The sequence below is a fragment of the Anguilla anguilla genome, chromosome 5, assembly GCF_013347855.1.
Source record: "Anguilla anguilla isolate fAngAng1 chromosome 5, fAngAng1.pri, whole genome shotgun sequence".
NCBI lineage: Eukaryota > Metazoa > Chordata > Actinopteri > Anguilliformes > Anguillidae > Anguilla > Anguilla anguilla.
Genome location: NC_049205.1, coordinates 43,512,465 through 43,529,780, shown reverse-complemented (window position 1 = coordinate 43,529,780; position 17,316 = coordinate 43,512,465). Strand labels below are relative to the sequence as shown.

Genomic DNA, 17,316 nt, shown 5'->3' with positions numbered 1-17,316 from the left:
TGCACGGAAAGTAAAAGTGTGTACTACAGCTATATCTCTATGTATATATATCTAAAAATCACCCCGTTTTGGAACACAGGACAATCTGAGATTCTGCCAAATTCCTCCATTAAAACAAGTTAGTGTTTAGGCCAGACACGATGGGAAAAACCTTGGAAAAATGATGCAGGACTTGCGCCTATTGGTGCAAGAGCAGTCTTGCGTCTATTGGCGGTCTTGTCACTGCACTCAAGATGGAGAGTTAGCATGTGCTATGCTCCTCTGCACAGGGATATACATGTGCCACCAGCCAGCTGTTTGCCCATTGGGGCTTCAAGCAGAGAAAGGATTGTAGTGCTCCAGTGATCTTTAAGACTTCACGAAATGGTATTATATTCATTTGTTTGCTTATGTCTCAGTAGATTATAAATAGCTTTTGAGGACTTACATAACTGTGTTTTTTCTTCTCTTTTTACACGTGTTGTGACCTTTTCATAAAGATTTCTCTTGTTGACAAAACAGCAAACTGAACAAATGTGAGTAGGGATGGTAAAATGAGAGATAATGTAGAAATTTAAAGGTGCTCTATGCAGAGGCAGTGAGAAATTTGGGTGAAAACAGGGGGTTCATCAATCACCTTGCTCCAGGCCACCCGCTGACATTGCGCCTAAACAGGGCGGGGCTGCCAGAGACAGGTAAATAAATAACAATTACCGCAACAATTACCTGCTGAGAAGTGTAAATCACCACTGAATGGGGCGGGGGAGGGTACATTCCTCAAGGGTCATGGAGCTCTGTGCATGCTTGTTTTTTGTTCAAGCCAATTCCCAAAGTTTAATTAGGATTTAATACAATGGATGGCTCCACTATTTGCTCAATTCATCCCTATGCATGCACAAAAATGTACTGCAGTTATATTACTCTTCAGAGGAAGGCAGAAGAACAGTCCAGCTACAAGCTACTTAATCTTTCGCAAAAATGTAAAAAGTAAAAACTGTGCAAACGTCTGTGTAAATCACTGGGTTACATACAGTGAGTGCTAATTTAAAACAGGGGTTAGTACAAAAATACACACACTAATGCCATTCACTTACCAACTGAATTATCCACATAATCATGGGTCAGTAAAAACTAAGCAAGAAGTAATGAAATGGCTTTATTCTACCAAAAGAATAGAGGAAAGAGCCAAGTTGCTTTTTTTTCCAGAACCTCAGATCCAAAGCGTTTTTTTTTCTCAAACAAACCATTGGGGCAGTGGTGCAGTAAAATGAGTACTGTTGTTGTACTCTTCAGCAAGGTACTTAGCCTGCATTGCTTCAGTGTATATCCAGCTGTATAAATGGATGCAATGTAAATGCTATGTAGTCACTTTGGACAAAGACGTCTGGATAAATGCCTGTAATGTAATCTAATGGGGTTTACGTGCATACATGGTTCATACTCTATTAGAGATCAGAGCAGGTATGACCCTTGTACTAGACCTCTCACAATCAAGAGACTTAACCATAAGGTTCCAGTTCAGATAGTTCAGTATTTCCAATATTTTTTGAATGGACCCATAGATCACTGTTGATGGCTAGTCTGCATGCAGTATGGTAGGTTTAACATGCATATTAAGGTGATACATATTTATTATATATTTTGTTCCTCTGTAATACCTGGAAATTTCAGTCCCCATGCTTTCTTGTTAGATTTTTTCTTTATGACTTTGACAATGGTATGATTTCTATGGTGCTGTCAGTATGTAGCATATGTCACAAACATTTTCACAGGATGCATGATGCATCACATCTGAGTATATATGCTAGTGCTAGTACCTGAAAGGTTTATCTGATTATTTGAATGGCATTCAGTTACCATACGTCTCTTGAGGAGGTGACTTTGTAAATTAATTCTGTTTTTCATCCAACACCCTAAAAACATCCAAGAAAAAGATCATATATACAGTTTCTCCAGAGCTGGCTATCTAGCCACATTATTTTCTGTGGTGGTTTTCAGAATTCTGTCTGCTAAATTGAATTTTCACTTGCCCGTGATTCTGCTACACTCTGTGTGGCATGTATGTCAGTGGCTGGAACTGATTTAAAAATAGATTTTAACCAATTTTAAAGCAAGCAAATATATTCTCCTTGTTTCAGACCTTTATATAGGTAATAAATATAATCGCAATAGACTGTAAGTGGAATTTCAAATATGAAAGTACCATTAACTGTCTCAAATCCCTGAAGCCCTGAAGTGTAGCTGATTCCCTGAGTTCAGAGATAGGTGAGTCATTAAAAATGTAATGTATAATCATAAGACATGTCATTCACAACAAGTAAACAATGAAAAGTTATATGGCTACCAAAGTGCTTACTGTTCATGTGCATTAAAATTAAAAAGGGACATTACTGTGGCTTTTACAAGATGGAAGTTGTGTAAGATGGAATGTAAGGGCCAAAAATCAATCAATGAAGTTTGTGATTGCACTGTTGGAACTTTGTATGTAAAGTGGCAGAGACATTAACAAGATAATTACTCTTATACTTGGAGATAAAACAATGTTTTTGTTAGTTAGTGACTTTTTGAGGTCAGTCTTTATGTTCACATGCTGAGTTTTTAAATAAATAAGTCTATAATAACAGTGGAATTCTGACAGTCTCCCTTCCGGTTGAAATAATTACTTACATGTGAATCTGAAAAGCATTGCTGGATGTCTATTGTTGGGCACCCTTGTAAAAATCCACCATTGGACTTGTGGCTTTAATTGATCAGCCGTCGCATAATAGCCGAGAACACAAGCCCTTTCAGAGAAGCATTAGATTAGGATGAAAAGCCATCACAGAAGCCCTCTTTCCCCGCTGTTTAATGCTTTCTGCTTCCATTGTGTTTTGGGGACTTGCAGGAATAGTTCCCTGTAAGTCCCTACAGCACCCCCGCCTACACACACAGTGGAGAATAGAGCCCAGTGCTGTGTTCACTCAATATTACCTACCACAGAGTGTTTGTAGGAACATTTTAGGGTGTGTGTTCTAATAACTGAGTGTCTGCTGGTCCTCAGAAACCCCCTGTGAATTATATGCCTGTGGAAGCCTTCCTCTCATGGTGCCTCTATGGATTCCCTGTGAATATACAGTAGTTAGTTTGGCTTTTTAGGATTTTTTTTCTCACTAATGGATTTTTCAAAAGGTCATGTTTAATTACCAGCTGGGCTCAAGATCTAAGTGTTTGACTGAGAAGCACCTTTTCAGATGAAATCCTTTCATGCGTCATAGTCTGTTCGAGTTTAAACAAACTGCCGGTTTGGCTTAGCTTGTATAATGTCACTTTAAAATGATACAATAAAAGGAAACATGAAAAGCTTTAAAGCTGAAAGTCTGTGCGCTACAGTCAAGAGTACATTCACAGACAATGCTCAAGAAAAGTTTCAAATGTATATATACATAAAATAAAATTGATTATTGCAAGGGTAATAGTACTGTTTATTGAATTGGGACATGCCTGGGTATATAAGGGGGGCCTAGACCCCTGACCAGTAGTTTGTGTCATGTATGACATGGATGACTTGAATGTGCTGCTTAACATTAACATGAAAAATTATCTTGATCTTAATCATTATGGGTGTGGCTTATTGCCTAGGCCAGTGAAAAGTAGCTTGCAAATGCCTTGGCATTGCAAGCAAATGTGCTGAACATGAACTTAAATAAGCAAACCTGTAAAAATATTTTTCCAAAAGCAATGTTGTGTGACCATATTGGCCATTGCTGGGTGTGTCCCAAGGCCCTGGACATTGAACTATTGATTGGTGGAGGTAATGTTTTAAAATAGTGTCAACATGTGAAAGAAACCAATAAAAAGTACAAAAGCAAAACATACTAATAAAGAATAGAGAAAAGAAACCAGGACCAAGAAAATGATAGATTTGTTTGCAATTCTGACAGTATTTATGACCAGTACTCATTCTAAAGTATTGGTGGTCTCCTCGGAAACACATGATTTTAGCTTCTTGTTACGGTCTTGCACAGATGTGAGAATGGAGGACGATGCTTCATGTGCGGCTTAAATAAGCGATCTTGTTGGTGCCAGACTGACCAGCTGCCAAATGAAACCCTCCCTTCCCTGAGGGACATTAGGCCAATTGTGCACCTCCTAGCACCAGCACCATCTGGATTCCAAACCCAAGCCTGCGGCCCATCCATGTCCTAGAACAGTGCCTCAAGATGAGCCACCCGGCATCCCCTCTTCCTTGTTTAGAAGTTGTTTAGAAGTTTAAAAATAAGCAGGTTAGTTAACTATCTTTTTTGTCTGTCCTTAATAGACTGAGAAGAGAGTGTCTGAGAAATCCGAACTTCACTGCAGTTCCCCAGAATACTCGTGGAAAATTTTCAGGAAGAACCCTGGTGAGTATCCACAGTATTTCGTGCTGTACTGGGTGGATATTAAGTGTATTATCATCCCATAAATAACATTGTCATCATTGGAATGCTCAGGTAATTGTACTTCAAAGCATGCATGTATGCATTTACACAGCAATGGAAGCATTATTTTCACGATTCACTGTTTGTATCCTACCCTACGAGCAAACATATTTAATAAGAGAAAAATTCTACTTCCCATTTCCATTAATATGCTGAACTGTAAACTTTACTGCACATTATTTGCACATTATTTATGTATTTTCATGTCTTTAATGCACTAACTTCTCCAATGGAGATGAAGCAATACCGACAAAACAATACTAAAAACATTTTGTGTAAATGAAACTGTTGATTAGATAAATACACAGTGAAACAAATGGAATATCAAATCTGCTGATTTGGACATCTCTCTGTTTCTCACATGCACACAAATAAAACTTGAACATGCAGTGCGTTCAGTCTCCCTTGATAATCATGTTAAAGTCCTCAGTTAACCATGCACGTCTGAGTTTCTGAATATCCTGTTATTGGTAATCCTCTTACAGCACTTTCTTACATTCTAGAGAGGCTCAAACCCTTAAGAGATCTGCGTCTTTTGAACATGCACAGTGTGTATACAAGTATAGGTGATCATTACATACTATAGGGCTGCCCTCGGTGAATATTCACATGTTGTGTTATTTTTGGCATCAAAATGGTAGGAAAATACCAGAAGCGGTTCTTTTTACACAAAGGCAATGACATTGAATTGGTGGAACCTGGCGGTGTGTTGTAAGAGATTCTTAAACGATGTTGTTGATTAAAACGTAGGAGCAAATCACTCCTCTGTGCTCTTTTTATCGTTAAGCTAACCGATGATAACTTGCTGTGTGTGAGGTTGGTAAAGCAGACAAAAGAACATGCTGCGCTTCCTCCAGAGAGAGACAGAGAGAGAAAGGTTGATGAAAGGAATGTGGAGTAAAATGAGAAATTTCAGCACAGGGAACAGGTTCTCCCTGTTCATTTTTTTGCCAGAGGATCCAGCTATTCTATTATAGCGTTGACCCGTGGGGAAGAGTCGTTCCCACAATCCTCTTTTTCTTTCCAGTCCCATGACCTGCAAATGAAGAGGGCAAAGGATGTCAGGGACATAAACAACAAATTATTTTGCCTGTAGGGATGAGAACACCTTTGAACCACTGACAGTTCAGACTGCCAAACGGAGAATTGAGAACCTGCAGTGGAGGGAAGAGTAGCTCATTATGGTCATTTTAAATAAATCATGTCTCTGAGCGTAAGACGACGTCAAAACCTGGAGCTCAGGCAGTGTTGTGCTGCACATTTTGAAGGATCAAGTCCAAGCTGAGACATGTCAACACAGAAATCTACCGCAGTGTTCTCAACTAGAAGAGCTAAATAGAGCTAAATCATCGGAAGAAATATGTTGACTGTCACAACCAACTTAGCTATTATTTAGTCATATGATTATCACTGAAAATGTCAAGTCTTAATTTTCCACATGTTTATGCTGTTCAGTTCCCACAGACATTGTTCATTGATTAGTTCAATTTCAGCCCAAGTACTGGCATACAGCAGTCAGGATGAATGTTACAGGGAGAAGCAGCACACAATTTGTCGAATCGCTTGGCCCTACAGTGCTTTGTGACACACATTTATGTGTTCCCTAATTCAGTTAACAGAAGAAAGAACCCCCTGGAAGAATCTCCTAATTATGGTGCCGTCGCCTCCATGAAAAACCTTCTCTCTTTCTAAGCGTTAAGATTTTGTCTCACTCCAGGACATGCAGTGAAGTAGAAATGATTATCTCTGTCACAGAGTAAAGGGAAATGGGCACACCACAAAGCTCTTTGTCCTTTACCCTGACAGGCAAATTTAAGTTAATGGTAGACTTTTTTTCTCTCTTTTTACTCAGTAGTATGAGTTCTGCAGAAATTCGTTCAGAAACTCTTTTTATTATTGAAAATATCCCCTTTTCTTTGTGTTTTTCATATAAACATAAATCCTTAAAGCCTTTGATCCAGCTATAAACCCTTGAACTGCAACTCATGCAAACATGCACCTTCTTGTGAAACAGAGGTTATTATTATGAAACATCATGCCTGTTGATTCCTACTGTTTCCCTCTCCGTTTATACCAACACTACACAAAACAGTATTACAGCTTGACTACTTTGGTTCCACTGAGACTGAATGTGGCTGTAATAAATCTGAGAAACTGACTGCATAATGAGCAGAATCCCATGTTTTCATGGAGTAAAGTGCCTTTCTCAGTGACACTTTCTACAAAATATAGATGAATTGGCCGATGATGAAAAGATGATGATAACGTAATGATAAAATAAGTAGTCTTTTTCTTGATGGGAGTAAAAGTAAAGTTTCTTTGTCTATTTAGATGTTTCTTTCAGTGACAGATACAGAGTTACAGCGTACAAGCAATGGTGTGCTCCTTCTCAGCCCAAATAAACAACCCAAGTAGCTTCTGTCCCTGCTAAACTCAGTTTGGGCTGTGTGCTGTTTAACTTAAATTAGTTGTAAAACAATAGCAATTGTCAGGTCAGTGATTATGATTAAGTAAACAAAAAAACGGTTACCCATTAAATTTGTAAAAGCCCTGTGGTGGCTGATGTAACCAGGAGCATGAACATTTGGGGGAAAAGTAATAAGCTTAATCTTTAAATGTTATTCCTTGATTACATATATTCCTAAGGGTTGGAATTGGTTTTTTAGGACTGGAACAAAGCTTATATATATATATATATTTATATATATGTGTGTGTGTGTGTGTGTGTGTGTGTGTGTGTGTGTGTGTGTGTGTATATATATATACCTGAAACTTACATCAGCCTTACTTTTTTTTAAGGAAAATTCTTTTCATTTCCAAACAATCAGTGGAACAAATACTTTTAAGAATCCTATTTTAAGGACAAGATAACTCCTGTCATCTGCCTTTTCAGAGAAAAATGTTTTACACTCTAAATAATATATTCTCTTGTGAAGGTTAAAACATAGATTATGTGTGCAACAAGGCCTTAGAATACCCATGTTGATCAGTAATTTTTAATCCTCAGGAATAAAAGTATGTATTCATGTCTTTGTGAGTCTTCTAATCTATAAAAATAAATAGCATGTGACTTATAGTTCAATTGACCCGATGCATTTGAGAGAAAAATGGTATATGTGACCATTGTGCATTTTGCTAAAATACTTAGACAGTCCAAAAAATAGATTGTAAGTGTTGATTACCTATTTTTTTTCAATGCACTCCACGCAAATGGATTAATGTAACGGAATATCTTTCCTTGGTTCAGAATATGCAGTTACACTTTTGTTCGATAAGCTGTTTGGTAAATGGGTTTAATTTGGTTAGACCAATTTGCAAGCTCCATCATCATAAAATGGAACTGAAAATACACTCTGCTATGAAGTGAAAATCATGCAGCTGAGTGCAAATGTGTTATCGACTTCTTATATCGATGATGCTTCAAGTGCTCCAGAGTCTCTCCAAACTTTCCTCACAGAGGAGAGGCCGTCCACCAAGGTCCCAAAAATAAAGAACCTTTGGCTGAACACCTGCTTGCCACTATTTTTTGTTTTCAAAAAAGACAAGAGGATAAAGTTTAAATAGTCCTATACCAAACTGCTTCAACATAGTGCCCTGAGAAACAAAATTAAGTGAAAAAGTCAGTCTTGATGCCTTTTTTTAGTGGGTTTAACGTGTCCAGTATATGTTTACGTTCAAACTGGCCCTGGACTCAAAATTGAAAGTCACAGCTTATAAAACCCATCATCTCAATCCTGCAAATGGAGTTGTTGGTGCTCCTAAGAGTGAATAGAATGCCCATAGTCATTGTCCAGAAAGGGGCCAAGTAATTAGACAAAGTGAAAGTCTCAAGGAAGATTTTCTTTTTCCCTTTTCTTCAGCATCTTTCTTAATGTCACCTAAATGCTTAAATTGCTGAAACTGTTCCAGCATTTTATGGTCAGAAACCTGATCCCTGCACCCATAAGGGTTTTGTTATAAAAAAGAATCACAATTATTTATGGGCAGACGATTAATGTCTTATAATGAAATTTATGTGCTCACAAGGGGCAGGTCCTTGGGCAAGTATAAATGCAGTGGCTCTGTTTATATGCACTCAGGTTTTATGAGTGTATGTACAACTCTGGAACTACTTTCGCGCGTGTGTATGTGTGTATCTGTCTGTGTATTATACCCTGAAGTAACTTGAGTCAATTCAGCTTCTGCCTACAACATAAATTAGCCATGAGCACAACTGATCCAAAGAGCCTAGCCAATCCCACTGCCTGCTGATAGGAACCCTCCACTCTCGGGGCTCTATTTTGTGGCCAGCGCATGACATGTTGCCAGCTATCGCTCTGGCGAAACGGCATGTTCATCATAGATTTTGACACGCCTGGGGCCGTTTGGTAATTTGATGACCAGCCACCGTGCACCAAAGTGGGAGGAGAGCCACTATCGGGAGTGTGTCAGTCAGGATTGAGCAGCACACTGCAATTTAGGTGCAAACATTGCATTTTTTTGTTTGCCCAACTCTCACCATTTGCACGCATGATCTACAGCATGTTGCTGTGCTAAGTTGCGAAGGAAACTTGGCAACTTAGCACAGCAGGCCATGACAAAGTACAAGTTGCTATGATGGCTGAACGATGACTTTTTTGTGATGGAACTCAACTAGAGTTCAACTAGACAGTCTGCCTTTTACCTCGGTCACTCATCAGCTTCCCTTATCTTCCCCAGATTACTTCTGTGTAAACAGAATCACCTGTTTTTTTTTTTTTTTTAAAAGGCATTAAATCCAACTGCAAGCTGGTTAACTTGGAAACAATTTAATTTCGAAACATGCATCTTATGCTGTAACTGTACAAATTACTGCAAAAACTGCAATATGTAACTGTAACTTGCTTTTACATTTTATGGAGGTCAATTTTGTAAACATGAAGAAATGTAAAATCCATAAGGGCTATTTGATAAAATAAATTTTCCATCAGGACAGCTTGGTTGGGCAGTGGTTCATATTATGGTCCTGATTATTAATGTGTCAAAGCTTTATTGAATAAACTATTCATAGCATCACTACCACAACTTCACTTCTCTATCTTAAACTAACCCGGGGAAGGGAATTGTTCTCAATGATCACCATCATCTTAAGTTGGACTAAATGCTGGCTAGAGCTACAATGCATGCACAAAGACTGTAATCAAGTGCCAGCAGGATTCAGCATTAGTGACTGTTACTGCGCGCATTAAGTGTTCCGCGTGGTATAACCAACTCTGGTTGAACCCAGGGAACATATCCGTTGTAATCCATAAGACTTCCTATATGTTTTATTTAGGGGTAGCATGCTTTACTTCCCATTACATGGGCACTTGTGGGTGAGAACGGGGCAGGCAGAAAGGAAAGGATGAGCAGCAGCAGGCAGTGGGATAATAAATCAGCAACAGCAAAGCCCATTTTACTCCAGAGGGGCAAATGGGCTGGTTCTCCAGCACCATTAGGACATTATCTGTGCATATGCCAGGCTGGGAGGAACAAACAACTGGACCTTGCACTCTCTGCTTGTCTCTCTCTTGCACTCTCTGCTTGTCTCCCTCTTCCACTGCAGCATGCAGTGCACCCCAGCCACACAACTGTGGTATGAAGGCAACAAAATTGTTGCAGAATTGTGTTTATATTTTTTTGCAGAAATCTCAGAAAGAAACGCATTACAGCTATTGTTCTGAGGCTCACACTTGGTGTTTGGCCCCCAACATTGCAGCTTGCAGCTATATTTTTTCTTTTATTCTTTTTAGTTTGAACAACAGTTGATCTACCAAGTAATTGTATTGCTGTAAATGGCATCATTGGCATTGTTATGATCTTCCCTGGTTTATTTTGTTTAATAAAACTTCAAGATGCTATGTTGTCATTATTTCTTGAAGCATAGCACATGCACCGTGTGACGTTGATTCTATAAAATCGAGCCCTTGAATTCTCCGCTCTTTTACAACATTGACTTTAGTTTCCTTCAGGGTCTTCACCCAACATTTTCCCTCGTCTATCGCTTCACTTTTCACACCCTGAACAACCCCGTAACCTGGGTAACGAAAGCAATGGAATCACATGGTTTAATGGGAATGATACATACTGCATGACATATAACGTTGGTATATGCATGACTTTTGCTCTTTAATGAGTTCTCCAGGCTACTTGTGAGAGTTGATGCAGTGCATACATATGCAAATTAATCTACAGAGCAGGAATGCAAAGTAATTTTATTCAAACAAATTTGTCAGATTCGCTGGCTTGGAGACATGATACGCTATGTGTAATGATCAGACAGAGACAAATAATGTATTTTTCCTTAGGAAGTATGAAGCTGGCCTCTCCTTTTCAACAGCTATAGAAAGGACCCATTCCGAGTTTATTCAGATATCCTGTCGGGGTGAGTCACAGGGGGATCTGTTGCAGCTTGTTTAGTTGAATCCACCTGGACAGAACCTGCAGGTAGCCAATCCCTATATTCACCTGTCTTCCACAGATATAATATCCTCTGAACGGGGCAGTAGGTGGAGCAGGCTCTAGTTACAAAGTTTAGTTCATAATCTGAAATTTTTGTTATACCCACTGTTGTAAGATATTCTTTTGTCATGTGAACAGCCCCTGAGGCTGGTATCAAATTATAAAATTATTCATAAGATTATGCCAGTGAATGTGTTATGCTGTCTCATATATGCCTCCTTATGATATTGGAGCTCTATAATGTATGGGACAAAGACATACTTGATTTTTCATTTATCTGTACTCCTCAACTTTTGATTTGTATAAAAAGTGCTGTAATATCTACATGGTGAAACCAAAATGTATAAAACTTTAGCAACATTTGAGATTCCGCACTTTACCCACATGTGAATTGCATGACTACAAGTCTAAAAATGTGGAGTACAGAGACAAATCAAGAAAAAATATGTCTTTCTCCCAAACATATACATGTACAATTGAAACAGTCAGTGGTGCCACATTAGTGGGAGAATTAGTTCTTCATGACTGCACCACGACTGTTTGACACTGGAGATGGAGCCTCTTATTTCCAGTACTGTAATGAACTTTATATCCCCAAGCATTCCACAAAAAATCTTACCAAGTGGTAAAAGCTGTCAGACTCTATTATTTCCTCTTAGCTTAAGAAATTACAGGGGATCATATTGCGACTACGCAAGAGACTAAGAGACTCACATTTCTGTGTTGATCCTGGTCAGTGGATAATCACTGGCACTAGAATATTCCCAGAAGCCCCAGCTGTGTCCTTCAGACCTAGCTTTTCCCAACTCTGATGTCCTCTGACACTCATACACCCTGACTGCTCAGTGTGAGACAGAAGACAGGAGTATGTGGAAAAGCAAAATACATTTTCATATGGCTCATCCATGTTTCTTGGTGTGGCCTGAGCTGCCTTAGGGTTTTTAAGGAACTGTATTGATTATATAACATTTCACAATACATCAAAAAAGGACTTGCGTACAAAAAATAAATTACATACCATGCATCCCTTTACGAATCACACAAAGCTATATATCGATTTCAGCCCATCAGTGTGTTTTCTTTTAAGGTCCAGAGTTCCTGTCCTTCTCAAGGCAGTTACAGTTTGTTTGTGGTCACCTCATGTTTCATGCGAGTTGTGTCCTGAAAGGCCTGATGGGGCTATCATCATGCCAAGCAGGCATCTGCATCCCCACTGCTTGAGGATTTGAAACACTTTAGAAAGTTTTCCCCTCTCTTGCATCAGCTATTGCTCAGCAGCCATTTGGCTGATTTGAATGTGGTTTTCTCCCGAGTGTTCTAGAAGCCCCTAAACACTCCATAAGGCATAGCGAGACTTCCTATCATCAGTATCAGCATTACTGATATTGTTTACTTCCTCATCCTGCAGCAACAGAGGAAGCAATCTCTGCCTTGATTGCATCTGTGTGTAATCTGTGCAGCAGCATAAATTGGAACTATTGTAAACCTTGTTGATAACTGGGTTGACTGTTTCATTTTTCATCCTGATTTGAGTGATGCTTTCTGAGTCACTGGATTTTTGCTCACACTCCTCACACTTGCTTTTGGTCCGGTCCCACATGTTAACAATGCACAATGACACAGAGATGCTAATGATGGCAGGATTAATGTAAACTCCTCGGAGCCATCTCGAGCTTGAGGGAATGGGTAAGTGGCTAAAGCACTGTGAGAACTGTAAGCAGCATGCACATGCATCCGGGAAGGGGCCTTGGCAAAATAGGACAGGCGTGCATCACGCAAGGATGATCTCAGAACAGCACAGCGGATGGCTTCTCCTCATTCCCAGAGCTCCCTGCACACCACAGGTTTCACGGAAATTAAATCCCCCCCGACTGTGAGGATCCAATACTCGTTCTTACCGCTTCTATTCCCCAAGGCTTATCTTACCCATAAAATGCTTCCAGACAGCTGTTCTGGGACAGAAGAAATGTAGGCGAATGGATCAATAACCAATATCAAAAAACCACAGCAAACATGTTGCATGACCCCGTGCACCAATAACCAGAGGTAGAGGAGGGGGGATCATGATCCAAGCTTTGAGTTCCAGGTGTTCCATGCCACAGTGTTCATAACACAGCTCTGGAATGTTTGCAGTATTATCAATGTCTCTCCAGGAATGCCTGGAGGGTTATGTGGAAAGAACAGGTGGGCATGGAAACCAAAGGCACACAATCCTTGCCTTGTCTTTGTTTGTGAAAGGATATCTTGTTTCGTTGTCGCTGCATTGCTTTCCTTTTTTTACAAGTTTACATTTCCCCGGATTTGCAGCAGCGGGGAAAATGGAATGACCTCTAACATGAAACGCAGGGGTGTTAATCTTCTGTATGTCTAGGGAGACGGCTCACTTTGGTTTACCCTAGCATGTGATTTGCACCTCTGTACCAGTTGTGGTCAGAGCCCACCGCTCTGGCCTGCACAGCTGAGATGGATGCCTTTTGTGAGCCTCCGACTGTTCTGTCCTTTTACTCCTGTAAAACACAGGTGGCATTGTGGGACACGGTAATAAGATTACAGTTTTCAGCTCGCTTTGTGTTTTGAAGCTACTCCAGTTTCTCCCAGATAAAGCCATATTTTGTGTGGAGGATTAAAGCCCAGCAATGTTTTCTGACATTTCAAGCAAATGCTCTCTAAAATGTCACTAAGCCTGCTTGATCACTCTCATTTCTGTTTGAACACTGCTTTATATTTTTAATTTCTTTTCAAAATGACTCCTTTATATAGGTGGTCTTTTTTGCTTACTTAAGTAGCCAGATTCATTACACTTATAAAGAGACAGTTGGTCCTTTATCCTTATTTAAATGCTATGTGTGACCGTTGATTTCACATTTACAATCTATTTTCTAACCCCATCCCCCCTATTCATTAAAATGCACATTCCCTGTTAATCATTTCTAGAGGAGGTCACATTGTAGCACAGCAAAGTAAACCAGACTCCGTCTGACCTTGCAGCAGGCTCCAGAGACGGGTCACATTCTTTCCTGAGACCTGCTCTCAAAGTTCAGCTCCTGTCTTTTGTCATGGATGGATAATCATTTGCAAGATTGCACCCTTACCCCACGCCTCCACCCTCCACCTCCCCCCACCCACCATCTGCCCATAGCTGGAAGACATGAAGTAGAATGTACAAGAAACAGAGGGGGGAGAGGAGAAAGGAGAAAAAAATGGTGAAATTGGAGAGTCAGCGAAGGGGGTGTGTGCACTGAGCCGTTGTGTTTACTGAGAGGGAGTTGGAAGTTTCTTGTCAGTCGAGGGAAAGTCACTGGAGGACAGCCGTGGAGGAACCTTTAAAGCTAAAGGTTTTTGCAGGGGGAAAGATATTTTAGCACTGAAAGGATTTGGGAAATGGAAATGAGAGAGGGCAGAGGGAAACTGGGCTGATTTTGTGACCGCGTAAGACCATTTTGTTGCCAAACGTGGCGGAACACGCGTTTGAAGTCGACCTGCGGCTGTACACAAAGGAGAGGAGGGAAACAGGAAATGAGCAGGTAGGGCAGACCAATTATCGGGGCAGGGGGGGAATAATCTTATCTGTCTGGAAATCTATAAACCAGAAATTATAAGGTTTTTTGTTTGTTGTTAACTTTTCACCTTTAGTACACGTCACAGATGGGGATGGTGAATTTACCATTAATATAAGGGCATAAAACGGCTTTTTTTCTGAACTCGATTTGTTGTTGCTATAGCTCATTCATTTTCTTTTGTACAAGTCTCAGTCAACTACACTTGTATGTGCATGTAATGCATGAAATTGCCATTTCCCCCTTTTCTCTGGTGTTGTGTGGTAATAGTTTGTATTGTGTATGTGTGACCTTGGTTTCTCGTTATGTAGGGCAGCAGAATTAAAGGCATGTAGAGTAATTCAGTCCCGCATTGACACAAGCGGTGAGAGTCATGTACTGTGACCAAAGCAGTGTTTTTTCTGCATCAGTTATCCCTGGCTTGTTCAACTTCTCCTCGTATTACAAATGATATCTCTGCATTCCAAGAGCAAAAGATACGGCATCGATTATTTTGTACTGCAAGGGTGCAGTTAAGGTTGTTGACGCAGTTCCCAATGGATGGACATTTTAGAACCTTTGAACTTAAAAATGTTTGATTTTGTTGAAATGCTGAATGGGCCCATACTGCTGCTGCTCCAACATGGAGCTCTTAAACTGTAAGCCAAAACCTGCAGTTTATATTTCCGCATCAAACGGCTCTCGAGGCTTTAGACAATCACGGAGCTGTGAGATCAAAAATAACCCAGGCGATAATTAGACAAGCATGTCAAAGACAAAAACTTGCACTGCTTGAGCAAGTTCTAGCTTTTCTCCCTCAAGCGCTTAAGAGATGTAATTCCTTCGAAAGATTTGTTCCTGTGATTGTGATTTGAAATCAGTCTTGTTGGTGGTTTCCTCTGAATGGTGTTCCTGTCAGATCTTACCTCATTTGACAGGAATTTTTTAAGTGGGATATAAGGGACAGAGTGTGACTCTATGAGATAGATAAACTTAGCAAATACATTTGGTTTGGTGTACCAAGAACTTCTATATCAGCACTGACAGGAACCCTATTGATATACTTGGAATTTATATTTGACTATTCCTGAAGAATTTCAAGCTGTAATTGTATGTGTATGATAAATGAATGAGGTGAACTCTTGATCATATTTAACAGAACAGCCTCTTTAAATAGTAAAATGTTAAAGTGCACGTAGATAAACATGTTGTTTAATTATTAAATACTGTGCTGATGCAATACTCTGAATATTATCTTTTCCCCCTAAAAGATATAGCAACAACGATGTCATCATACTTTCATAGATGGCTGCAGCAGGACAAGAATTGTGTGCCACTGTAGTAGGGTGGGCTTAAATCAGACAGGCTTCCTAGAGTTATGACTTTATTACTGCCCCCTAGCTAACAACTAAGGCAACTACAGACCTTACTGCTCATAAGGTCAGTGAATGGTGCCAGCTCTCACTGTGCACGGACTCAAGATTGATATCTTAGGCAAAAAAGCAAATACCATGTCATTAAACACAGAATGTAAAGACCAGAAATGGCCTTAATATATTTATTTACCATTAAGTGGAATAGTTTCTTGGTGCAAAAAAAAAAACAATCATGTTCTATGTAGCCAGTCAGTAACCATTTGCAACATCTGTCCATTCATCCATCCATCCATCCTTCCATCACCTATACCTTCTTACCCATTTCAGGGTTGTATGGGGCTAGAACCCATCCCAGAATGCATTGGCCACAATAGGGTGCCAGTCCAGGGCAGAGTATATCACAAGGTACTTAAAAACATGAATAAACAAAAATGCTACATTTTTATTAATCTATATTAGAAACAGATTAGCCTGGCATTAGGCATTTAGGGACCTGACAGGGAAGCCCAAACTGGGAAAGATATGTGTTATTAATATCAACAAACCCTCCAGACAAACTATGGCAATGATGCATCAGGAAAGCAAACAGTACAAGGCCCAGCAGCACGCTACTATTACATTTGGCAAACTATCTGCATTGCTGGTCAATTGTCAAGCTGCAGTGGAATTCATCACCAATTTACAAGCTCTTTGATAAACAAAAGATTATCATACGCAACCACAGTTGACTGAACACAACATGACCAAGCCCTGGGATTGCATGCAGCAGACAGTGAATTTGAAGTAGTGAGTGTGGGTAGACCGAGTATGTACAGGTAAAATAGTGGAATGCTACACGTGCAGGAAATTGCGCATTTTTGCTTAGAGACTTGTGACCAAATTGGTGCCCCACATCGACCCCTCATAAAAATACTGAAATATCATGCGATAACTGGAGGGATGTAAATACTTGCCTTTTTCTGTTTCAGTTAAATATGTAATACAAACATATATTATGGTAAATTATTTAGACAGCTTGATGAAATTAAGACCCGTTAGCTTAATATCCCCACATATTTTAAGCTACCTGAACTGTCTGATAGGTGAAACATTTGAATTGAGCTCTGCTTGCAATTATCCCTTTGGTTGGCACTGTGCTTTGTGTATTAATGCTGACTGGAGTCCTGCTGAATTTGTTGCTACAGCCAATTTTATTATGCTATGAAAATTCAAATCAACAACCAATGGGAGTTTTTAAAATTAAGTAGGTTATTATGAATCTGAAAGGCTGCTTTTCTAGGTAATTGTTTATTCTCTAAATAATTTTTGCTTTGAAATAATGGCTTGTGGCTACTGCCTGTGTAGAGCAGCACATTTATTAAGTCAATTAAGAGTTAAAATATCACCCATAGGACTCAGATTGTGTTTCATGGTTTTATGAGAATTGCTCAGGCCATTGAGTAGAGCTGTAGGTTTGCTCACTCCCTTGTTCATTTCTAAATAGCTCATATAATGTCCATAAAATACCTT

The 17,316-nt window shown here is 39.6% G+C and overlaps 1 protein-coding gene across 10 annotated transcripts in view; it reads left to right on the top strand.

Moving 5' to 3' along the window:
• Positions 1-17,316, top strand: part of large2 (LARGE xylosyl- and glucuronyltransferase 2) — a 161,441-nt gene that overhangs the window by 117,526 nt on the left and 26,599 nt on the right. For 8 of the 10 annotated variants that reach the window (XM_035419450.1, XM_035419449.1, XM_035419447.1 and 5 more), the window contains one exon: positions 4,277-4,358. The gene's annotated coding sequence lies outside the window, so the exon portion shown is untranslated. Of the gene's footprint in view, positions 1-4,276; positions 4,359-13,909; positions 14,420-17,316 lie in introns of those variants that run through there. The other 2 variants (XM_035419456.1, XM_035419455.1) reach the window with 1 other exon arrangement.